This window comes from Anas acuta, chromosome 1, assembly GCF_963932015.1.
Source record: "Anas acuta chromosome 1, bAnaAcu1.1, whole genome shotgun sequence".
Lineage (NCBI taxonomy): Eukaryota > Metazoa > Chordata > Aves > Anseriformes > Anatidae > Anas > Anas acuta.
Window position 1 is genome coordinate 2,077,148 of NC_088979.1, and position 25,401 is coordinate 2,102,548.

The 25,401-nt window shown below is 44.7% G+C and overlaps 1 protein-coding gene across 2 annotated transcripts in view; it reads left to right on the top strand.

Moving 5' to 3' along the window:
- FCHSD2 (FCH and double SH3 domains 2) overlaps positions 1-25,401 on the top strand; it is a 138,075-nt gene that overhangs the window by 31,769 nt on the left and 80,905 nt on the right. The gene's annotated exons all lie outside the window — the stretch shown is intronic.

The following is a 25,401-nucleotide window of genomic DNA, read 5'->3' on the forward strand; positions in this document are numbered from 1 at the left end:
TCTCTTGGATCTCTTGGAGCTTGCAAATACCCGGAAAGTGCTCGAGCTGTGAAATGTGCTGCTTGTTCCAGCACGTGCTAACTCAGCTGCTAACTGCTACCTAAACTGGAGACATCTGTGCTGTAGAAAGAGGAAAGACCACGCTGGCAGCTGCGGAGCTGAGTTGCAAGTAGAAGTTTCTGCTCAGATTTAAAAAAAAGAAAACAAAACACAATTTTTTTCCTCTCTGTTTTTATGGAGATCAAATTAACGTTGAAGAGACGTGCTCAGTAAGAGGAGGTGCCTTATCTGTGATCTGGAGGGAGCGGACAGGTCACTCGGTGTTGATTCCTTCTCGTTGCTTAGCCTGGCGCAAAGAGAAACTTGATACGTGAAAAATGTTTTAAAAACGGGGGAAAGAAGGGTGGTACAGTTCACATCCACACAATTTTCTTGTTTGTTATGAGTGAGGCATAAGCTCGTCCTTTGGTGCTGTGTGCATCAGTGGCAATAACCGGGAGAGGAGACTTAAAATAATGTGAAATAAATGCCCGAGGAAAAAGCAGCCTGCCAGAGTAAGAGGGTGGAGGGGAGGAACCGTGAAGGTAAGAGGAAGGGTGGATGTAAGCAGATACTATGATTACCTTTGGCAGCTTCTCCTCGCTTTGCAAGTATCCCACACGACTAGAGAAGCACTTTTTTTTCAAGGCATCACAGAAATAAATACCTATTTCCTAGGAAGTAATAAGACTGTGCAGCATTCCAGCAGCAACTTCTGTGTGTGTGTGTATAAAATGCATCCACAAAGCACAAAAATAATACATTACATACGTATTATTTAGGTATCCGATATATATATGGGCTGCAATGCCTAAATAGGTGCTGGCTCTTCTTGCTACATCGCTTTTCTGTTGGTTGAATTCAGAAGATGGAAGCTGACCCTTATTTTAGTGTCTTCTGACAAGGATGCTGCACTACTCTAATCAAGAGGCAGTGACCCTTTTTTAATAATTTTTCAATGAATTAATGTTCTAAGAGTTAAAAAGAGATTTTACCATCCAGCCACTTTCTTACTAATTTGCGCTGTGATTCATTTTTTTTCTTTGCTTTTTTTTTTTTACCAGGTAGTCCAAACCTTTGCAAAAAGTAACTGGTATCTCATTGTAATGAGAGTACTAGAAATGTGGCAATATTTCCCTATAAAGGAATTAGAGAAACTGAATTAATTTGGGCAACTTTTACCTTATGTCTCTTAGAATATATAACTTACGTCTCTTAGAAATAGGAAGTAGATCCTTGGTCTTCTGAATTACTTTTCAAACATAAGCCTTTGACAATTAATGCAACGTTTGCTTCAGGTGTAGAATTCCAATCCTTGTTCTTCCCTTGCTTTGTAAAAGGTTTTGAGGTTTACAGAGGAGCTGTACGAGCATTTTATTATTTTATTTTATTGCTACAGTGCCTGTGCTGGCGTATCAGAAAGAGGTAAGCCGTGCTTTAGTGGAAATTACACTTTTCTTTCTTGAAAGGGAAGCTGTCTCCTGTTCTGCTATTATTCTGTTACATCAGGTGGAGCAAACTGATTTTCGAGGAAGCTGAGGAGCTGGGCAGATACGGTAGGAATGGTAAGAGGGGGAGGATGGCAGGCACCGCATAGGGACAGCAGCGTCTGGGAGGCTTGGGGAGAGCTTGGTAAACGCAGCCAGGTCAGTGCCAAACACAAGTTTCCTGGGATGAATCAGAAGTCCCAGCTTGGTGAGCACAATCTTAGGATGGGTTTTGAACAGAAAGAACCTGGAGGTGAAAGCAGCTCCCCTCCAACCCCACTGGGCTGGGGTCAAATAAATGTGAGGTACCCACCTTGGAGACCCTACAAGCAGCTTGCTGCTAGTCCGTTTGATTTCTTTTTCTTCCCAAAGGATACAGGAGCTTACCGTGGCCTCAGAGCAGGAAGGGATTGTGGATTTTAAGGGTGGGTCCCTGGCTTGGGGACAGATGAGCAGCAGCCTTGGATGGAGCGGTCAGCAGCTTGCTTTGTTAAGTGATGGACTCGAGGATATCCTAGGAGGATGGTACGAGGTCTGCTGCCGCGGGAAATCTCTCTCTAAAGGATGTCTGCAGTAATTAAGACACTTGTCTTCTTTATGCTTTAGGTCTGAAATTGATGACTGTAGTAATTAAGCAGGGCTCTAAGATAAACACCTGTGAGGTCAGCCTTTGAAGGGTGGTTGTGGGGGGAAGATGTATGGGCACACTTCGTCTTGCAGGGAGCTAAGAGCTCTGACTTCTCTCCTCCAGATCACGAGAGGAGGAGTTTAGCTGAGAATTAGCGTGCATATGGAAACCAGTGCTTCTCAGGCTTATCTTTTGGAGAAACTTGGCTCTTGTTCTGCAGTTCCTCTGCAGAGAAACTTCTGCGTGTAGCAGGTGAGCAGTCTGTGCACCACAAACTTCCCTACTGGGCAGCGAGAGGAGCAGGTTTTCACCTGGGTGTACCTGACAGCAGCTGCATGGAAGACAGCAAATTGCTTTGAAGTCTCTCTCAGGTGTATACTCCTTGCATTTCCAAACTTTCTGTAGGAAATATTAGGGGAAAAAAAAATCAGTAAAATCTTCTTTCGGTGCTCTCGCTGCATTTCTGCAGGTGTCAGCTTTCTCATTCCTGTTTAAGAAGATGAAAAATATTTTTAAAAAATAACTTTTTAATTTTTTTTTGAGTTTTGTCCATACAGTCCTGCTTTTGAGAAGAGCAGGTACCTTGTTATCTGTACCGTGCTGTCCTGGATACCTTCAGGGAGCTGTGGCAGCCAGGTTCGTGCCGACAGCGAGAAGTGATCCCGGAGGTCCCTGTGCTTTTACTCATGGTTTACTCAACAGTATGGCTGTAGGTTTGAGGCAGCTTTGTTCTCCGGGGGGTGTTTTTTTTTCAGTAGCATTGCACAGCATTTTAATGACTTCTCAGCGGTTCTTTTTACCAAATAGGAAAACCACAGTTTTGCCCCCAGCGCTGCTGAATGTTCTCCCCAGCCAGAGCCTCAGCCTCTCCATCCCAGCGCCTGGAGGGAGGCTCTCTGCAAATGCAAAGCCTTTTTCCAGCTTCAGCTGCTCCCTGCAGTGCTTGTGGATGGCTTAGGAGAGCTCACTCCTCACCTGGACAGAGATAACAGCCGCTGGAGTCCCGTAATGCAAGGTCTGATCTGAATTTTCAGCTCTGGGAACTTCTCTAGGAATGCCAGCAGACCACAGGAGCCGCGTGGGTGACTTCATTTTGGATGTTGCTCCCCGAAGCCCTGTTGGAAGTGTAGGGAGGGGTAAAGCTGTATCCAAGAAACCTCCTGATGGAGAAATGCCAGAGCTATTCCTGCACCGAGTGATATCCCCCCACGTTTCGTTGCACGGGCTGTGACACTTCCCTGCCCTTCCTGCCCTGTGGGCTTGGGCTGGTCGAGCCCAGCTGTGCAGAAAATCATCTCGGGCTGTTTGACTAAACACAATCACAGAATGGTTTGGGTTGGAAGGGACCTTAAAGATCATCCCATTCCAACCCCTCAACGTGCTGTGCTGCTTTCCGAAGAGCTCTTCATAGAAAAAAAATAATTTTTTTTGACAGCTGTGAAGCCTTAGTTATTGGTACCCAGTCTTGTTTTGAAATTAAAATTTCATTAGGTACCAAGACAAATGCTTTATGAAAATCTGTCATCTACCTCATTAATGTATAATAGATTGGCAAGCTTCACCTACTAACCTACAACTATAATACACTGGAAATGGTGGGAGATATTCAAGAGTGGATTTGAATAGAAATATTAGCTCTTTTATTCTTGCAAACAACAGAAACCAGTTGGCCAAAACGTTTATCTTTCTTCTTAAATGAGAGAGAACATCTCCGTGGTCATCTGTCTTGTCTTTTGGCTAATTGGTATTACAACATTTATAGAAATAAATATCAGTTTGTGAAGCTTTCTCTTTTAAGGCGTGAGCTTTGTGTCGGAGTTTTCTATTTGCACATTCTCCATGGTACTAACAAATTGTTTTGCGTTAGCAGCATAAGCAAACAGGGACTTTACGGAATACAGGTACTGATCCGTTTGTGTCTCCAAAGTCCATTTATAAATCTAATCTCTTCACCTGATAGTGGAGATGTAGGGAACACGAATACAGCTCATTCCCCCTCCCTGTCCTTGTCCATCACTCCATCAGCCAGCAGTTTCCCACTTCCCCCTCTGAGTTTCTCAGTAGCCTTCATTTCCTCCCTTTTCCATTTTGTATCTCTTCTCTTAAATCCTTCTACATTAATTGTGGCTTTTGTTTAGTTATGTGAAAAATTTATTCATTATGGACTCTGTGTTTTTCCTTGCTGTTAGTTTTGGTCGTTTTTCTCATTTTTGGGATAATTATTTCAAAAAGAGAGAATTGTTGCATATCTTCGAGCCCTCCTCTGTTTACACAAGTTACTGAGGTCAAAATCAATGATCTAGAAAGAATCCCTGGCTTCCAGTCCAAGAACTTAATCGTTCTTCTGTGTAGAAGTCTGAGCAGTTGTCATGCTGTGCGCTTTCATTTTTCGGTTTAATAAATAAGGTTTTAGGAAAATGTTGGATCATACAACTTGTATCTCGAGGTGGCCTGAAGTTAGCAATAGCTCCTGGATCCCTTTCCTGGAGGAACACTTTCTATCAGGGAAAAAGTATTTTTGAAGCATCTCCTTGACCCAAAAAACTCATCTTTATTCTACGCCATCATTTATTTTATGACATTTCTTCTGGATTATCCATGGAAGTGCTTTGGATTCACTCAGTCCAGATGCAAAATTAAGAGGAAACATTTTTTTTTCCCAGTCTAGGTTATTAAAAATACGTATGTATTGATGAGCAACCATTCTAAAGAAGTGTCTATTTTTTTCCTTGCAGTTTTCCTTAAAAATCTTCAATTTGGTATGGACTGCGTGCAGGCTCTGGGGTGACCTCGTTGATGCTTTTCTGTCCTTGAAGGGGACTTGCATAAAAGATGGAGAGCGACTTGTTGCTCAGATCGTGGCAGGACAAGGGGGAATGGCCTTAAAATAAAAAAGGAGAGATTCAGATTAGAGGTTAGGAGGAAATTCTTCATTCAGAGGGAGGTGAGGCACTGGAAGATGCTCAAGACCAGGTTGGTTGGAGCCTTGGCCAACCTGATCTAGAGGTTGGCATCCCTGCCCATGGCAGGGGGTTGGAACTGGATGATCTTTGAGGTCCTTTCCAACCCAAACCATGCTTTGACTTCATGGCCAATGAAGCTGGTGCCGTGTAACGTGGCAGCAGGACTTGCTGGCTCCAGGACACCACCTGCTCCGTGCCACCTTTGTGTCCCGTCCTCTCGTAGCCGAGCACCGCTGGAAACAACAGGGCATCAGCGAGGGGTGGAAGAAGACGAAGTGGAAGGCTTTTGGGAACTATTCAAGCCATTCTTCCCAACAAAGCATGGAGAATCAGCGGCCGGGCACGCCACAAAGCAGCGGTCTGCTCCGTTTCATAAATGCTTACGGGCACCATTGTGAAAGTTAGAATAACTTGTCGAGCCCGGTTTGACAAATCAGGTGTTATAATGGGATTATCGATCCTATTCTGCTCTTGTCACAGCCCAGCCTCTTCGTGCACGCTCCCCTTTTTGCTGCCAAACAAGCAGCTCCTTAGGATTGTCTATATTAAACGCCCGTTTAACGTTTAATATAATTTACCCGGCGTGTAACAAAGGCTATGGGTCTGCGTGTGACGTTCCCAACAATATTATGGGTGCCTTTCTGTCCTGATGTAGATTTCTTGGGTAGTCATTTCATGGACTTGTCGTCCTCCAAGAGACACATCAATGTTTAGAGGGTGGGGGACAAAGTCAGGTAGCAGCTCGAGGATTTGTCTCGCCGCCGGCTGCGAATCTGAAATGCTTTAGACCCAAAAAGTTGTCATTTAAAAAAAAAAAAAAAATTCCGAAAAGCTTGTCGTTTTTGTAAAACCTGCCATCTTCTGCGGGGTTTTGTGGAATTCCTGAAGTTAAACCAATATTTCTCTAGGAACAGAGGTGGACTGTCAGCTTTTATTTTCAGTGAAAACACCTCGTTCCTTGTAAAGGGGTTGTGAGGCTTAGAACGACGCTGTTTCCACAAAGCCAGCCCTTCATAAAGAAACTACATTTATTTTATTATTTTTTTTTTTTTGCTGAACCGATGCAGGCAGCTCTCTCCGGGCTGGCTTTTAGCAGATATTTTTCTTTCCAGTTCCTGCCCTCGTAAGCTCCCCCTGCCTGGAATTTTGATACGTGGAAACGCTTCGCATCCCGATGAAGGCCGGCGTCCCTAAAAGCTGCTCCTTTTGCCTCCTTCTCCGCGTTTCGGTGAAGCGGGCAGTGTGTCTTTCAGCCCGGGGAGTTATCTGTGAGCTGCTTCTGTGAGCATCACTGTTCTCTGCACTGTAGCTTGTGTGTGTGTCTTTTTTTTTTTCCTCGAACCGCATTAGCATTTTGGCTTCTTTTTTTTTTTTTTTGAATTCCCCAAGAAGCTCAATTTCTTTTTTTAACGCGTTCAGCCCAACCAGTCATCCTTCCCTCTATCTGCCGCGCTCTTTCCTATGATTTAAGAGGGCAGGCTGGGCACGGCTCCGAGCTTTAAAAATAAACCCAGTGGAAACTTTGGGCCTCCGGAGTCGTAGCGGTACCCGCACCGAGTCATAGGTCTGTCCTAAAATCCTTTAGGATCCAGCAGGAACCTTAATCCTTTAATCCAGGCGTATTTTCACAGCCCTTTCGCTCCTGTCCTGTGCTGTCTCGCTGGTTTTTGAGGGCCTTTTCCCTCTTTCCTGGCTTTTTTACCCCAGGCATCGCCTTATCTGCGTCTGGGTTTGTCTCCCCCTGATACAAATTCTTTGTCCGTATTTCTGTTACCTCTTGGGATGACCTGGAAGAAGGAAGTGGGGTATTTTGGAATATGTACCTGCAATATTTTGGAGCAGAAGGTCAAAAAGCTAATTCCTGCTTCCTAGGATTGTCCCTGTGATGTTCCTGGGGTGCTGTAAGAGGATGTGGCTGGAGTGGGGTAAAAGACGAGGGCAAATGAGTCAAAAAAGCATTGGAGCCATGTGTGGGGGCCACGTGTGTAGGGACAAAGCTGCTGTGAAGGATGGGGATGGAAGCAGGCAGGGGGTGAGGGACAAAGGAGGTTGAGGGATGAAGGACGTTGGGCTCTTCTCTGCGTTTCTATTCCCACTTTTAGACTCGGGATAATTTGGGGTGGGAAGGATGGCTGGAGATCATCTGGTCCAACATCCTGCTCAAAGCATGTCTAGCGTGAAGGTTCGGGGAGGCTGCTCCCTTCCCTTCCCTTCCCTTCCCTTCCCTTCCCTTCCCTTCCCTTCCCTTCCCTTCCCTTCCCTTCCCTTCCCTTCCCTTCCCTTCCCTTCCCTTCCCTTCCCTTCCCTTCCCTTCCCTTCCCTTCCCTTCCCTTCCCTTCCCTTCCCTTCCCTTCCCTTCCCTTCCCTTCCCTTCCCTTCCCTTCCCTTCCCTTCCCTTCCCTTCCCTTCCCTTCCCTTCCCTTCCCTTCCCTTCCCTGTTCTCCTCCCATCCTCATCACTTTTTGGGGTGGCGTCAGCTTTTGGGATGGTGTCACTTTTCCTCGGGGCTGGGAAATGCACCCGAGACTTGTGTGCGAAGACCTGTAGGCTGTCAAGGCACCTGCAAATGGATTAGGTGGTCTTCAAAGATCCTCAAACCTTCTATGAATGCGTATTTCGAGGTAAATATTTGGAGCGTGAGCATCTCCTCATCATCCCTTTCTCCATATTCTAGCACACCATAAACCAGGCAAAAGCCATTTGTCTTTTAACACTCTTTTGTCTTGTCTTTGCATTTATGCACTGGCAGCCCTGGGTTTGTTCTGAAACCATCAATTAAAACAACAAAAAAGGAATCTTTTCAAAATCAATTCAGAGCTCCTTTAACCCGCTGTCCAACACCCAAAATACATCAATTTGGCTGCGTGTTGGCACAATATTTGGGTGTATTTCTGCAGGAGGCACCTTTCAGCCTTTCTGTTCGAGAGCTGTCCCTGACCCAGTGATCCAGATTTTCTGTTTGACGCCCAGCGGTTTGTTAGATGGATGTAAGGTAAACTGGGCAGATTTTTTGGCTGCTACAGCTGTTTGTCTTAGACCGAGGATTACTTTAAAGGGTACAGTAAGCGTGTTCTTAACTATTTTTAAAATCTATGCTCCCTTCTTCCCCTTCGCAGCCCTGGAAGTCGTGCTTGGAGACCTGCACAAACCCGAAAGTGTTGACAGCTTTAAGAAAAACAACACGGGGAGAGAATGTTTAAGTCAAATCTACCGTAAATGATTATTCAGTGGAAGACCCCGCGCATACAGTGGCTGACTTGTTCGGTTTTATCCAGATAAAAGGCCTTTTATCGGCCAGCCCTGCCTACCCTCCCGAGAAAGAGGAGGGAGAGAGGAAATGTAAGGTTGCTCAGGCCAGGAGAGGAGTCCCAAATGGCAGCTGCAGAGGCAGAAAAGATGCTCTGCTGATCTGACAGACGTGCTAACAGCAGAGAAGTCTTGCCCGTACGATCTGGGAGAGCGAGTGCCTGCTGCTCTCTGTACCTCTTGCTGCTCCGGCAAAGAGGAATAAATGACTAGGGTGGTTTTTTGGGGGCACAGCGTGGAAATACGTGGCCTGCTATACATCCCCTACAGGTGCTGAGCCTCCTCTGTGGGTCACGGTGTAGGAAACACCATTGGAGAGCATCCTGCCCAAGTGCTTCTGGCTTCTTTTCCACCATCCGTGTAGTTTGGATCTCCGGGTGGCATCGTCGGCAGGGCTGGCACCGTCCCCACGGTACAACAGAGCCCCCCGAGGCGGTGCTGGAAGCACTTTGCTGATGTTTATAGCTGCCTAGGTAAAAGGTTTTAACCCAGTTGTGAAATTTGGGCAGGCAAAAGAAGCTGTCAGTTGTCTTAGCTATACAAATAATGATGATATTGGGATAAATTTCAGCATTGTGCTTAAAGCGCGGTACGAAATTGAAGTCAACGTGGAAAAGAAATTTGTGCTACGGCATCCATCCTAACCTCATAAAACTCATAAATGCGAGCGGATCTCCTAATTATAAGTATGAAGGAGTGGAAGTGTAACGTGATTTAGTTTCTTGCAGTTTCAGCAAAAATGGGCTTGATTATTGTCTTAGCTCTCCTAAAATTGTTGCTACTTCCCTGTGTTTTGTAGCCTTCACTGGTTTGTATGCTGTTAGTTGCAGATGGCCTGCAGTACTTGGGAAATCGGAAGTTTTTTTCAATATTTTCCATTTTCATTAAAAAATTGAGTCTGTGATAAGCGTTATATTGGGAAATTGCAGTGTATTAAACTAACTGCACTTCTGTTACATTGAGCACACATTCTCAGGTATTGACCAATAAATCAGTGACATCAGCATCAGTAAAACATTTTGACGATTACACCAATTTATTCCTCCTATCCGTTTTTTGCTTTTTCAGACCTTATTCTGTGTTTTCTGCCAGGCAGACACTCACACTGCCCTTCATTCCACTAGCAGAATACTTAATACACCATTTTTTTTGCAGCTTAAGGGGTAGCTTGCCATATTTTCAACACGAATAAAAGCATATTTCATGCTGGTCGCAAACAGAAGCTAATTGAGTGGGAGGAAGTTCAGGCTTGCAGATTTATGGAAGAAAAAAAAAAAAATCTCAGCCCTGGTTTTCTTAGCTCTGATTGCGTACAAATATGACTCAAAGCTTTTTTTGTTTTTCCCTCCCCAACCCATAAAGAGGTAATTTTAAAAATAAAAAAAAAAAGGGCCGGTCACATTTTTTCGGGATGTGAAATTTGCGAGCTACGAGGTTTCCTGGATTTATTTCTGGCCGGGGTGCCAAAGTACATCTGTGTTTGCTTTTTGATTGTCTATCCAAATAGGGCTAGTGAGAAGTTTGCATTTTTCCTATCAAATTATTTTTATTCCGTTTATAGCAGCGGCTTGAAAGACATTTTCTGTCTGGTGCTGGGTTTTTTGGTGGTTTTCCTGACGATTTTTGTTCAGTTAACTTGGAGCAAAGCGTCTGATGAGTGCCCTCCAGCAAATGGGAGTTAGATGGGGGAAGAAAATCACTTCTCTGTGTTCCTCAAAGTGCCGTATTCTGGACAAGAAGGGTAAGGCTGTATCTACCTTCTTAAAAATAGCTTTTAAATATATGGATGTTGTCAGATTCCCTCACCACCACGACGGGCTTGGCAGAGGTTCCTCAGAGGCAGAAAGAAAGGTGATTTCCCAGCTGTTGGGGAAGGGAAGGTGCCGAGATGGACGTGGGGATCAAAGATCAAAAGTTCCTTTAAGCACAGCTTTCTGTTTTATTCCATCACGTTGACGTGGCGTTAGCATGAAGAACTCTTCGTCACCTGCTTAACCCTTGCTCTCGCTTACAAGGGGCTGTGTGGAGACAGAAAGAGCTAAAATCCATCCAAATAATGTTTATTTCTGATTATTCTGGTAGACTATAGTATGTTAGATCACCATATAGAGAGGAAAACCACCCAAATTCATGTAGCAACCCCAACACCAATAAAAACCACGCAAGAAGTTTGAATCTAGGTACAGACGACTTCTGGAAAGTCTCATGAAGAAAAATTGTGGATGAGGACAGCACCGTGAGCTCTTAGAAAGAGCTTTAACAAATCCTAAGCCATTGCTAAAACTACGTTTTTCTTTGCAGCGATGTACCCCTGGCTGGGGCTGTTTGAGGTTAACTTGACGTTACGTGAGATCCCTTACTCAATTTACGAAGCCAAAATTGTTTTTATTGGAGGAGCCCTTCTGGTTTCTATCAAGACACCAGCGATTCAACCAGCTTTCCTTGGAAAGACGTTTTTAGGAATTACTCAACTGCCTTGCCCAGTTACAGTAAGCAGTCATGATTTGTAGATACGCTTTTATTTTTTTTTTTTATAGCTCACTCTAATAGAGGTAGGTTAACCACAAAAACAGAACAAAAACCACACAGCTTATCGATTATCTGGAGTAAAAATCCATCTGCTTTTCCTCTCAATAACAAAGTAAGGGATCTTGACCTCAAAGCTGATTTCTTTTCTGTTGTAGCGATAATTGCAGGTGAATAAAAGACAAGAACTGAGGTTTGTTTGTTTATTTTTACACGAGGGGGTTTTAGTGATGCAAGTTGGGCTCTCTCCTCTCCTATCCCCTTCTGTAACTCTAAGCCAACCATCCTCAAGTTATTTTTACGTGGCCACTTTTGGAAATTATTTCTAGGAGCATAGAAGTGCATTTCTGAGGCTTCAGAGATTCCTGTTAGGACCAGGGTTGGACCAGATGATCTCCAGAGCTCCTTTCCCACCTCAACCATTCTGTGGGTTTATTTCAAAGCAACTAAAGTATTAGGAACTTAATAGTCAAATAAATGAGTTTGGCCATATTAGTGTCACTCTGTCAACTTTCAAGTAGCTCAGGAGACTTTAATGATTGAGTAAAGGTTCTGGCTGGTAAGTTTTTTTTTGCAAATGTGTCTGTCTGGCTAATTTGCTGTGTATGTAGCTCTGAGAAATAAGGAAATCCTTTTTTTTGTGCTTTGAACTTGGCTTTCGAGAGTTAGCAAACCGACGAATTGAGATTGCACAAAGATTTACAATATTTTGCGTGGACTGTAAGCTTTGCTGCTTGTTAAGGAGTCGATTTAAATCCATATAGCAAAGATTGCAAAGATTTGGGGAGTTGAGCTGTCCTTGTCATTATTTTCAAGAATTTTAGTAAAAATAAAAATATCTTTGTCCTATAAAATATGAAATGGAATCAGACAGATCCATCTGCTTAACCTACTGCGCAACAGCAAAATGTGCTTTCATGTAGCTTGCAGAGTTTAAAAAATTTGGCCTCTTTTTTGTTACTTTGTTATTGTTTTGCTGCTTAAATGAATTGTTTTACTACCGTGGTATCTCTAGATGAGCATTTTTGCTCTGTAGCAGCCATGCAAGGCTTCGTATACCAGCGAGGATATTTTTGCAGTTTTAAAAACCGTAATTGTTGGGGGGGAAGGGCGGACGCACGACCTTCAAAGAACAATACGAAGGGAAGATTACCAGCTGCTAGCAAATCTGAGGTCTTCATCAATAGTGCAGAATTCATTTCTGGCGTTAACACCCTTCCTTTGGGCATGGGCTCTTCATTGCATTTCCTTAAATTCCTTCATTACTCTTCGGTGAAGTCTTCAATCGGTGTTGGAGAAGCATTGTGCGATTCTGTTCTTGCAGTAGGCTCTAGAGAAAAATAAAAAGGTTTGATTGCGAGAAGAAATCACGGTGCTTAACTAGCTGTATGTGGAAACTGCTTTGCAAAACCTAGAGTAAAGAGGAGCATTTCGGTTCTGGCTTTTCCTGCCTTTTCTTTTTCTTGAGCTCTTTTTGCTATGACTGGTCCAGTGGGAAAAGTTTGAATATCAACAAAGTGAACCCTTTTTGATGGCCCATTAGAACATCTGTGAAGGAAGGGACACCATCCTTTAAGGCCATGCATCGTAGCCCGTGTGTCGGCTTTGGGCAGGTCCTGACATCCAGCCACTCTGAGCTACTGCCGTTTTTTCCCCATTAACTTGTGAATTAACAGTGAATTCCTACCAGTTATCACCATGTTGGTGACAAGTCCGAGTCCAAAAAGGCCAAGCTCTCTGAGCTGATGCACAATAGGATGGTTTCGGTTGGAAGGGACCTACACAGGTCATCGAGCCCTGTGGTCAGACTGCTTTGGGGCTGACCCAAAGTCAAACCACACCATTATGAGCATTACCCAAATGCCTCTTAAACCTGGACAGACACAGGACATCAACCACCTCTCTAGGAAGCCTGTTTCAATGCCTAATGACCCTCTTAGACAAGAAATTTTTCCTAATGTGCAGTGTGAACCTGCCCTGGCCCAGCCTGCTTGTCCTTCATACATTTTTTTTCCATCCTTGCTCCTTCTCCAACTCTTTCCTCTTTCTTAGAGAAGAGGGAGAAGGAAACACCACCCTGGCATGCAAAATTTGAGCTGGAGCTCCATCTCTTTCTGCAGTACCACAGCACCAATCTTTGTTCTTCCTTCCTGGCTTGGTGGTGCTGGTTTTTATTTTTAATTCTATGTTTTATTTTGGGGCGTTTTATTTTTTTTGACTGCAAATGGACATTGATTTTTTTCACGATTATATTTACTTTGACCCCAAGATCTTGACCCTGCATGGAAACAGTCCATCAAGCAATTCTCACAGGAGGTGAGGGCAGCGGGTTTTTGCTTTGCATCTGTTTATTTATACTGAACTTCGTCTCTATTTCCTTATCCGATGATGCAGACTCACTAAACACCTTTCCAGCTCCTGATAGCAGCCCTCAACTTTAATCCCTGCGTAACCATCAGCAGCAGATGGCAGCTCGTTGCTCCTGGCCTTCTGCAGACCGTTCACAGATGCACATAGCACCAAGTCCTGTCCTAATCCAGAGCTTCTGTCCCCGTGTTTTGCAAGAAGAAACCCATGAGAGAAGGGTTGTGGCTGCAGGGTAATAAATTGAGCTCTTGAATTTTGACACAAACAATTGAACAAAACAAAACAAACCCCCCCAAGAGAACCAAAACCAAAAGAAAACCACCCCCAAACTTATATCTTGTTATTGGCTTTGTAAGGTTGCATGGCTTGCTTATCTTTGTGGTTTTTTTTTTGTTTTTTTTTTTTTTTTTTTCTGTATGTCTTAGAGGTTAGGAAAAGAGCTTGTAAATAGAAATGTTGAAAACAAGCTGAAATATTGTTTCACTTCCTGATATTTTGGGTCTTTTCAGTAAGCCACGGAGCTGAAGCGAAGCTTAACTTCAAAATTAAGGTATTAAAGGTAGCTAAATTTGAATCACAGGCTACAGTTAAAATATCTACTCTGCAGTTTACAAAAATTGCACCAAGTGGTGATCACACTTCCTTCACCAAAATCTTTTAGACTGAGCAAGCTGAGGAAATTACACAAGCTCCAAGCCTCGCAGGGTTATATGAAACAGGACTGAAAAGAGATTTACTCTTCCAACCAGTTCCTAATGTAGCATTCAACGCAGTTTCTCCCTGATTATTCTTCCAGTTTATCTGGGTTCAGGACTGTGAAATGCTCGATGATTCCTGGCAGGATCAGGACGTGCTGAGGAAGCATCGATGGGATTCAGGCCGGGCTGCTTGGCGGTGTCCCCACGGGTGCTGTGCCCTGGGGGATGCAGGAATACATCTACATCCTATTCCAACCACTTGTATTTCGTGTGAGAAGGTATTAGTAATATATAGAAACAGCCTAGTAGTTTGATAATCTTACGTGAAAGCAGAAAAATGAGGGAAATCTTGAAGATTTCTTAATACTATCTGCAGCGCTAAGTATTTAAAAACAAAGTTTTCTTCTAAAGATGTAGGGACAATTTAGACTAACCCAGCTGACACTGGGAAGCAAATTTTACTTTCCATAATCAGACTCGTTACTTTCCTAGAGGTTTCTCACTTCGTGTTGATATAAAAACGGGAGAACACCTGAGGTGGTTCTGCCGTGCGTCACGTAGCATTGCCCGTCCTACTTTATTTGGGGTTGATTGAAGCCAGCTCTTCTGAGGGTATCACCTGTACCAGTTCTCTTAGTTTACTCAGGCTTCGGATGTTGAAATTCACTTCGTCTCACCAGTTTAGGGAAAAGTCATCACTTGTCCTCAATAACTCGTGGCTGCTGCGCTGAAGGATATCAGGAGCGAGTTTTCTCCAGGTGCGGCCAGGGTTATCAGCGTGGAGGTCATCAGGAAGGTTAGTAATCAGTTCGCTGTGGTTAAGATTTGATTGCAGGTGTTTAAAACCGCGACCAGAGCCTACTGATAGGTTCAGAGAGGTTTTCCTACCATTTAAGGGCTGTAAAACTGCCCTCAAAATAAAAAGAAACGGTGCTTTACGCAGCATCCCTTGATTTCTCAGTGATGTTTGTGTGCTTCATTGGTGTGCATCTACTAGGTTTGTTTAATCAGCCTTCTTTGAGTGCAGAAGATGTAGTTTTAATCAAAGATACCTTTTTTCTCCGTCCCGATATCAGGCATCAGTGCTGGAGTCAACGGGTTTGGGGTTATTGAGGTATTTTGTGAGAAACTCATCTCTGCCGAAGACAGTTCGTTGGTTTGCCAAATGGGAAACTGAAAGAAATTGAAGTCATGTAGTATTAAAGTACACGAATTCCATTGATTTGGGGCATTTTCTGTCTCAACCTTTTCTATATTTTACCTCTAGGAGTCTTTTTAAGCTAACTAGGCTGCCAGCTGTCTCTACAACCAAAATTACCCGGTCCCCGGCTCCGTAAACACAACAGCAAACCGGTTCCTTATTAAATTCCTTTCATCACACAAACGGTCAGTTGGGCCCGTAACCAAGTTACAGAAGAATCAGAAGCGGAGTGGTAGCTTTTAATTAAATATCATTTGGCCGGGTGCCCAGAAATTGCCCCGTTAGGGGAGCAGGCAATGAAAACCCGATGGCGGAACCGCCGCTGCTTCTTTTTGGGATGTCTGGAAGAGGTACGAGGCTGCATCGGGTGCAGCAGCACCTGTGCCCATCCCGTGGAGAGGCTACGAGGGGGAGACGGCCTCGTGGACAGCCCCTTCCTCATTTCACACCCCATTGTGACCCTCCGTGGCTTCACGCCTCATGATTTCAGCCCAGCGTAGGTAGGTCTGCCCTGCCTTTCCCCATCCCTGCCCGTGCTTCTGATTCCCAAATCTGCTCTTCCCAGATTTTAATTTGGAAAGCGGTGAGATACCATCTTCCAGTGACAGTTTTTTTCGTATTTCACATATGTTTTGATTCATTTTCCCCCCCCTCTTCTTTGTCGTTGCCAGAATGTCTTTCTCAGTCATCTGAAGCACGAACATCTTACTCCTCGTTTAGCAGCTGAAAGGAAAGACAGTTTTTGTTCAAGTCATCCCACGGGAACATAGACAGATTCCTCTACTTTCTTTGTTCCGAGCACGAGTGTTTTTCTGTCCTTCACCGCATTACAGTTAAGCTCCTTGTTTGTGAGGCTCTGAAGTGTCATGCCCTTGCCTGTTAACTTGCCTCTGTGTTTTTTTTTCCTTCGCTTTCCTCAATTTCTCGACTGTTTTTTAGCCTTCGGTGGCCACCGTTCTGTGCCCCCAGAGCACAGCCCAGCTTCTGCACCTTCCCGTTTGCAATTAATTATGCTTCCCCCAGTTATTGCTGGTTTAGTTGTGGCGCAAGCGCTTCCAGGTAGGAAATCTGTTTTCTTCTCTGTTTGCAAAGCACTATGGAAATGTGCAACAAAATCTAAATGTTTTCTAATGACGCACCCCCGGAGAAGTTAATTAAGTTCCGTCAGGGCCGACTTTGACATCTTGTGTTGAGAAACACAGCGTTTATTTAAAGACCAAGGAGTCAAAATGAAAATGTGATAAAGAAAGGCTTGAGTGGAGGGATGAGACCAGACTGCAAATTTGAAGCTCGCTGGAGGCTAAATGGAAGTGGTTCTTCGGAAATCTATTATCTGGCAATGCTGATTTCAATATGAATGCACTTCGCTTTGGTTCTGATTCTATTTCAGATCTTTCAAAACCAGATTTTGTTGGCTTTTCTTATGAGAAATTTGTGCTTGATGCATTTGCTTAAAACAAGACTTCAGAAAGCCCATCTGCATTCCCCGCTCTCCATGTACAGTGCTCTCTTCTTTTCGGCTTCGGGCATTCATGTGAAGAGCGTTTCCCCTTCCAGAAACTTTGGATTTTAGGCACACATTGGCCAGTGTGTAAAATACAGTACCGAATGAGGTTAGTTTTATTTCTCTAAGTGATCTATTTAATTTCCCTGCTTTATCTCAGCTTTAAAGCTTTATTCAGATCTTTGTGTCTGGGATTAATTTGACTTGGCACACTGCAATGTCTCTGTCTCCCAGGAGCAGCTGATTATTTACAATGAATTTCTTTTTCCTCTTCTCCCTACGGCTTGTAGCGAAGAATTTTCTCTCCCCGACTCCAGATAATACCCGAGGAGCAAAAATATTTTAAGAATGAATGAGCTGAGTTACCTGTAACGGGTGGAAACTCAAACATGACTCATCTCGCAGTGCCTCCAAAGCTTTTATTTACCAGGACTTTGGTCTGCAGCAGAAACCTTTGAGTAATGAATGGTGCCACTATCGACATAGCTGGACAGAAAATATTGGGCTAGAGGCCTGCAGAGAAACAAGGAGCTGATGAACATACCTTAATCGCATGCTAAATTAATCGTAAGGTTTTTTGTGTGCCTAAAAATGTGGAAAAGGTGCTTCCTCTCAGGTGTGTGCATAACGAATCGAATAAGAAAAGTGGCTATTTGGATCTTGTTTGAAACGAGAAATTGTTAAAATCCTTATTAGTGCTACCTTTCCTATTTTTAAGTGTGTTCTTTTCTACTGTTTTTGGGAGAAAGTGTCGTCATCGAGAGCCTGATCTGCTGGGATGCCCCAAGCACGGTCCAGTTATTCTAAATGCTCTTTGCCTCTCTGTCTACGTATTTCTATATTCCTATAAAAAAGACCAGCAATAATACATAAAATCTACTAAATGAAGAGTAGAACAGGACTCTTGTTATGTACAGTCATGTACTCCCAGGTTTAATATGCAAAAATCTCTCTAATATGTAGAAATAACCCCCAGAACAATACCGATATTGCCATAGCCTGAAGGCGTGCTTGAATTAAAATACGAAATATGATTTATTTCGTGGCCATACTTGTGCTCACCTCTTTAAGACTCTCTGAAGTTCCTGATTATTTACATGTGAAAGTGTGTGGCTCAGTCCCCAAATAATTTCTGTCCTTTAAAATCTCAATCAGTTGCACGGGAGGGCGAGCAATAATTGATAACTCCGGGCAGAGCTCGCGGTAAATCAGGGCACGTTCCTCAGGCTGTCGAAGGCTTCCTCTCTCCCAGAATTACCTCCTGAGCTCGAGTCAGTGCTGGCATCAGCGAAGCGAGGAGCAACCCAAAAAAGTGTCAAGAGCGAAGATCTACGATAAGCACAGATGGGAAGAGCCAGATACAGGAGAGAAAACAAAGAGGTTCGGGGGGAGGAATTTTGTCGCCGGTGAAAGAAGAAATGAATGGTGAAGAGCCGTGGAACAGCATAAAAAATGAGATGATAGGAATGGCTGCTGGAGTTTCGTGTTAGTGGGCCAAGACAAAGCCATAGAGGTGGGTAAAGAATGAGGAGCTGCCGGGCTGGAAAGCGTTAGAAGTTGGAGGGGGGAAGAAAAGAAGAAAAAAAGAAAAAAAAAAGAGAAGTTTGCTGGTGTTGAAAATGGAAATACCCTTTTTGGGTAGGGGATGAATGGAGAGAGGAGCCTGAGCTGAGCTGTATGACAAGGTGAGAGGATTGGGGCACTGGAACTGAAGATGTTGGTGCTGGAAGAGCGGTAATAATTGAGAATGAGCACACCAAAAAGGAGGAGATGAAAGATGCTTGGAAGATCTACAAAGCGCCCAGAAGCCAACTGGTGGGCCGATCCTGGGGGAGCTCCCTAAAAAAAGAAGGAGACAAATGGGAGAGTTGATGGAAGTGCAAAGTGCTTGATCATCTGGGAAAAAAGGAAGAGCAAAAAATCCTGAGGAGTGTGGAAATCACCGCGGAGTGATTACGGGCAGGCAGGAGGGACTGAGGCCGTGCACATAGGATGAGCATGTGGGTACGAGTCTTCACTCGGCGCTTCAATTTGTAAATCCTGTTGAATGAGGACAAGTAGCAATAATATCAGTTGTGGAAGGGGGATTTTATCACTTTAAAGCAATGGCAGGAGCTGCCAAGAAACTCTGGCGAACCGAAAATCAGCACGAATGAAGACTTTCAGCTGTCGTCATCCCAACGGGGAAGAGCTCGGGATCAGAGCTGGAAAGAAACCCCCAGCAAAGCGTGGAAGCAGGGCACGTGTGCTTTGGGAAACTGCCCGCTGGGTTAGCAGTTGTGAAGGTGAAGCCATAAAAAAGCATAAAAAAACCCTAAATTTTGAAAATCTGTGCTTTTAAAAGTAAAAGATCCAGGGCTAGGAGGTAGCTGTTATTTTTATGATTACGACTTACGGTGCTGGAACTGGAAAAAGCCTGCGTGGCGTGGTGAGAAGTGGAAGAGGAATTGCTCTTTAAGCCTCCAGGTACAAACCACAGGCTTTGAGGCTTGTGCTTGAAACGTAAGAAACTTTTTCATGCTTTTTAAGAGTAAATTTCAAATTAAACTAGTCCGTACCGTGGTGTGAGGTGCTGTGTTTCAGTACAACCAGGTTCGAATTGAAGACCACTGCGGGGCTGGAGCAAAGCCCTCGAGCACACGCTTCGGTTTTGTGATTTTTTATCTACTCCTGGATACCAAGGTGGAAAAAATCCTGGCGGAGCATAAAATCCTGACCACACTGGGGCTCCTGGATAGCTCGAAGGCGGCTGCTCATCCCTTGCGGGCTCCCCCGAGGCAGCTTTGCCTTGCCCGCGCCATTCACGGTGGCGTGATGGATGGCGAGCGAAGCAGAGGTACCACCTTTAAACCGCTTTGTCCCGCGGCAGAACACAAGGGAAAAAATGCCCAATGAAGAATCCATTTCCTGGGCTCTGAACTCTGCGTCTGACCCCTGCGGGCCATGCTGGGCTGTGGAAATCCCGACCCCATCGGGATCCCTGCCGGCGTTCGGAGATGCGGGGTAGGGAGGGCGCGCGACGCTACCTCCCGCTCCACGTTGCCTCCCTTCTTTCTCTCCGTTTGTTTTCCACATGAGTGGGAAACAATCGCTTCTTCCACACGGAGCCCCCTTCTCCCCGTTCCTGGGAAAATAGCAGGGGAAGGGGGAGCATTTGCATAATCGTCTTTAGTGCTATTGTGGGCGGGCTTGGGATGCCGGCGCTGGGTTGCAGCCCGGCCACCTGTCCAGAACAAATGAACTTAGCCTTTGTGCGGCGTTATCTGCTCCGCCACAGCCTTATCTTTGTGTAATGAATAACTCGATTAAAATATTATAAACCCCATCCTTTGGGCAATGTTTGCCTTGGGTTTAAATCCCCGTCTCGAGCCGGGGATGGGAGGGGGAAGAGAATTTCCTCTCGCTGCCGGACCACGGCTCTGTTTTCAGGCTGCCTCCGTTTTTCGAACCGCCTTTGTGGAATTATCCTCATGAATATTAATCAGGGGTGTGGGAATAATAATTAAAAAAAAAACACACAACGCCACCCCGAACCTTAAAACGATTTGCATTCGTCCTTGTATAAATGATAAATTAAGTGGTGTCTGATGTTTCCTAATGGTCCCTTTCACCTGCGTAAAACAATTCATTAAACAATTGGGTTGGTAGCGGGGGGAAGGAGAGCAGGGTGCTGCGGCCGCTCCCCCTGCCAGTGCTGCATCCCAAGACCTGGTCTGCTTCTCCCTCCGCCCTTTTCTGCCTTCTGCGGGGAAAAATCTCATTCCTGGATCTCCTGACAGCCGGGGCGCAGGAAGGACAAACCCTGTGGGTGCCACGATTCATCGCACGTCAACCTTTGCACCGAGAGCGTCTCGGCGCGCACAGATTGAGTTTCGATTGCTGCCTTATGGCAAAGCAAAACAAACCCTTCCCTGCTCTTCTTTTTCTTTTTTTTTTTTTTTGCCATGAAAGGCACGGGAGCCAGCCCTGATCGTTGTGCTTCTGTAGTGCCTGTCACTTCCATACCTATATCCTAAAAGATGTTTTTTTGGTACATTTTAAAAACAATTTGGCTCAGTGATCATTACTAAGGTAGGAATCAAGAGGGATGTTGCTTATTCCTTGCCTTCCCCTAGCAATTAAAGGCAAGAGATGCTTTCAGCCCGTAGGACGTGATGATTTTAACTCTTCCTGAGCCCGTAGGGTGCTGTTGGGATTGCTCTTCGGTGGCAGAGGATGAGATTAGGAGATGCTCTGTCCATCATCAGCTGCAGGTCCCACCACGATCCTGAGAAATCCCTGCACACTTCGCTGCCCCGTGCTGCTGCCTGCCCGTCCCTGATGCACAATCACCACATTTCAGTGGGCGTGGAGCTCTGCTGCTGTTTTTCTTCCCCTATTTATCCATCCTTTGGTAAGATCTGGCCGATCTCTTCCCGTTAGCTGCAGGTCAGTAGCGCTTAGCCTGAGGTCTGCCAGCTTACCCGCTGCCGTGCCCAGGAGAGGACATGAAAAGCATTCAGCTGCACTTCACTATAATGACAAATAATTGCGTTAAAGCGAAAGACGCTGGGCAGGAAACAATGAATATTTAACGGCTGCAAACTCAAGACGAGAAGTTTCAAGCCAAGCCTCCTGCTTCAGCAGTTAACATCTCCGCACGTCTTTCTGTGGATGGCTTCTTAATGTATAATTCAAAATTATGAAGCCTGTTACTCACTACTGCCCTTTTTTAAAATAAAAAAATGTTTTGCTTGAGCTGCAAAGTGCGCTTGCACACTCCAAGCCGTGCAGTGTGTGCTCTCTCTGCCCGTGTTGTTTAAAAACTAATAAATCAGTGAGCTGCAAAACCCGCATGCTGATGAACCGGGTATGATTTTTTTTTAACCTGCAGTTCTTTCTGCTTTGCGTGTGTTTTTCATAATGACTGGTGGGTGATTTCTCTTTCGTTTCTCTTGTCCTTTGACTGGAAGTCCCCAAATCCTCGCTTTAAGCTTCTGATGTGCAGACGTGGCTCCGAGCAGCCTTTAGCGGAGCCGTTCTCCAAACACGGCTCAATTTGGGGTAAAATCTGAGGGTCTGGTATAATCCAACTGCTTTCTCCATCACTTATCGCTGAGGTTTCCTAGGTTTTCCAGTTGCCAGCTTGCTGATGGAGCCGCTCGCTTTAGGATGTGCTGCGGGCATGGGAATCCTGCTCTTTGTTTTATTGCTGCGAGCCTGACCCCTGGTACCTCATTTTAACATCAGCGCGGACCCCGGTGAATAATGGTCTGTGTTGAAAGTGCATCCAGCTGGAATTGCGTCTTGGGACGTGGGGGTAGGGGGAACTGGAGGCCTTGGATGCCATCATGAAGCAATTAGACAAGCTACTTAATAATTTATAGCTTGCTGTCTTAAGGCTTGTAAGCGTTTTGACTGAAGAGGTTTTTGTTTAACCTTTCGGGGCTTTTTCCACGAAGCCTACGTTTGGGTTCGAGATGCTTTTCCTTTGAGGAGTGGTGGGGAATACAGAAGCAGATGACTTTGTCATCTGTTAATTAGCGCTTTGTGCTGCTCTGTGCGGGGAGCAGGTCGCTCGCATCTCTCCGAGCGACAGCCTATGGCGAATACATGAAAAACCCACGCGAAGCAGGGCATGAACATCACGGTATTTTTTTTGCAAACCTTGTTCAGTTCCTTCCAGCTGAATTTGCTCGTGGCTCTGGGAGGTCGTTTGGCTGCCTGTTTGGTAACCTTAAAGTCAATATTACATTAAAAAAAATGCTTAAAAAAAAAAAAGGGAGGAAAGTAATGAAATGTTGTATAGTTGGTGTTTATATGAGCGGTTGTTCATAGAGATTATTTGGATTATTGTGAAATCATTTCTGGTGACTGCTTTAGCCTAAAAGCACATCTCAGCTCTACATCAAGCTGTGGTTTCGGTCATGTAGCTTTGGATTCAGTTCTGAACAGGCTCCTGGTTTCCAGAATTACCCAGTAAATTCACCTTCCTTTACTTTATTCTTTCTGTTCCGTTTTTGCCCTCAACTCATCTTTCATTTTCCAAGGCCTTTCCCCTTTGGGGGTGCTGGTATTTTTGCACCGTGCATCTTGAAGTATCAGTGTTAAACTTGCTAGATTTTTTTTCCCCTAAAAACTTTGAACCTCCACAGCTGAGTTCCAGCAGAGCTTCTTCTCATCCCCCTTCCCAAACTATTTAACAGCACTCTCTGGAAAACACCATTTCTAGTTCAAAGACTGGAGTATTTCTATTTTCCTTGTGTTGTTTTTTTTTCCTACAGGTTAACTTGCTGCCCTCGAGCAATTACTTTTTAAACACCTGCTAGATCAGCAGTGACACCACTCTAGTAGTTGCTGCAGGTAACACCACGCACGTAGACAGTCGCTGCCGTGTCCCTGTTGCACGGTAACCCTAATTTTATGGCTCTCTTATCATGATTACACCCTGAAAGTCTCCTGAATGCCTTTTTAGCAGTGAAGACAGCATCTGAAGTCGTACGGTGCTGGCAGCCACATCTTCTCAAGCACCCTGTCCCCATCCCTCCAGCTCTTGGGCATCGTGTGCGTTATCACCAGGAACAATTTGTGGTTTTTTAGGTGTCCTTGCATGAGGCTGCTCCTAAAGTACCCTTCTGGAAGCTGCATGCTTTTTACTAAATCCCTTTATCTTTTTTAAAAATAGTAGCCGCTAATCTTTGGAAAGGAAAAGCTGCCACTAAGAGCGAAAAAAAAGTGATATTAGGCAGTCAGCAAGATTTGACTTTGAGTGTGTGAGGGCTGAACATCCCGAAACGTGAATTACTCTAAGTTCCCGTAACCGCTGCGTGATCCCAAATGTCAGGTAATGTGCTGCTGATGGGCACTGATGAGATCAATGCTGCTTTCATTCTCTCCTGCACATTGTGGTTGACATTAGGTAAATCCTGAGATATAATTTTAATCTTAAATTTGCTGTCTTGTCACTGCATTTGTTTTTTCTGCCCCTGACGTTGCAGAGTTCGGACCCGTTCAGGGTGTCGTGGTGCTCCCAGGCACCACAGGAACCCACGTAGAAAAATCCGAGGCAATATCTATCGATATCTCTTAAATTAATGCTTTGAAAATATCATTGGGAACTTCCATGTATCACCGAAGAAGAACCTTGCAATAAATTGGCTTCTCCAAGAGTCCGGGGTGCTCTCTGCTGCTGGTGTGAGTGTCCGTGAAATAATGTTTCCAAGTACCTCATTTCAGTCCTCTGCTCAGGCAATTTTAAGTTAAAAACGAGCGTTTTTTCTTACCGTCATAGACTTTTCAATGTCCCGTTTGTGGTAAGTTCAGACCTCGCTGGTTTACACAGGTAAACAAGATTAACTTTGATTGTTTAGAACCAACTTTGAGCCCAGGTGAGGTTGATGCAGACAGTCCTGGAGTGATTTTACCGACTGATTTCAGTCCTGCCTGCTTCCTTTCTCTTTGACCTGCCTTGGAAGCAGACTTGGGAATTAGCCAAAAAATCAAAGATTTTTCAAAACCAGCAAAGTCGGGCGCTGCAGGTGCCTGGCGATGTAAAATTAACCACGGGACCCATTCGGAAAGCAGAAAACAATGCCCAAAAATGTCAGGTAAAAGTGGAGTTTCCACGTGAGATGGGACGGGGTCATGCTGTAGCTGCCTGAGCACCAATTTTCCCTTTTTTCAAGCCGTTTTTTCTGTGCGGAGATGAGCTCGATGTTTTTTTTTCTCAATTGTTCCTGTCTACTTCTTTTGTAAATGAGCAGGAAGGAGGGGGTTTTATGTGAATGAAGTCAAGCTGAGTTGAACTCGGGTTCTCTTGGCAGCTCTTCCAAGATTTGGCTTGCGTTATAACTTCAGAGAAAAAAACAATTTCTAGTAGACGGATATTGCGCTTAATGAGTGCTTTAACACCTGTATCCTGGGCCGTGGAGGTTTTTTGTCCTTTTTTGGGTTGTTTTGGGTTTTTGTTTGTATGCTTTTTTTATTGTGGACACAGCCCCACTGCCCGTGCTGCTGCCATGGCAGGGGCAGCCACCAACGCGAGAGGAGCAGCAAGCTGGGTTGCCAAGGCTGCTTTTTATATTCAGCCCAAAAGCAGAAAATTCAGTTTTTTTAGGAAGCCTTGGGAAACCTAGGCTCTATTCTGGCATCTTGGGGTATGAACGCTGAGAGTTTCAGTGGTGGCATCTCAGCCATGAACTACTGGAGCAGCAAACCATGGGTTAAAGGTTCTTGGTAATGTCATTTCTCGTCTTATCTCAGCTGGAAAGCTTGAAGAAACTTCTGCTGGTGTTAAAAAAAAAACACAAATTGCGAAAATTTGAGCTGACCTAGGTAATCCACAGAGCGTTGCTCCGACTGATAACGTAACGAAGTTTGGAGTTAAGGGAAGGAATCAATACTTGCATTTTCTTCTTTTTTCATTCTTAAAGGCCTGTGAACCCAGTTTATCTGCTCATACCAGCCTGCAGATCAGCTGTCACAGCAGACCAGGGGCTGGAAACATTTATTTGTCCTTGGCAGCGTTTCTCCTGAAATTATATTTCTGGAGCTTCTTAGGTTCTCTTGTATTTCCCTGTAGAACACAGCCAGGCTGGTTGTTATCTCCAGTGGGATCTCCCAGCCTTGGGGCCAGGCTGGATGGGGTTTGGGGCAGCCTGGGCTGAGGGAAGGCAGGGGTTGGAATTAGATGGACTTTAAGGT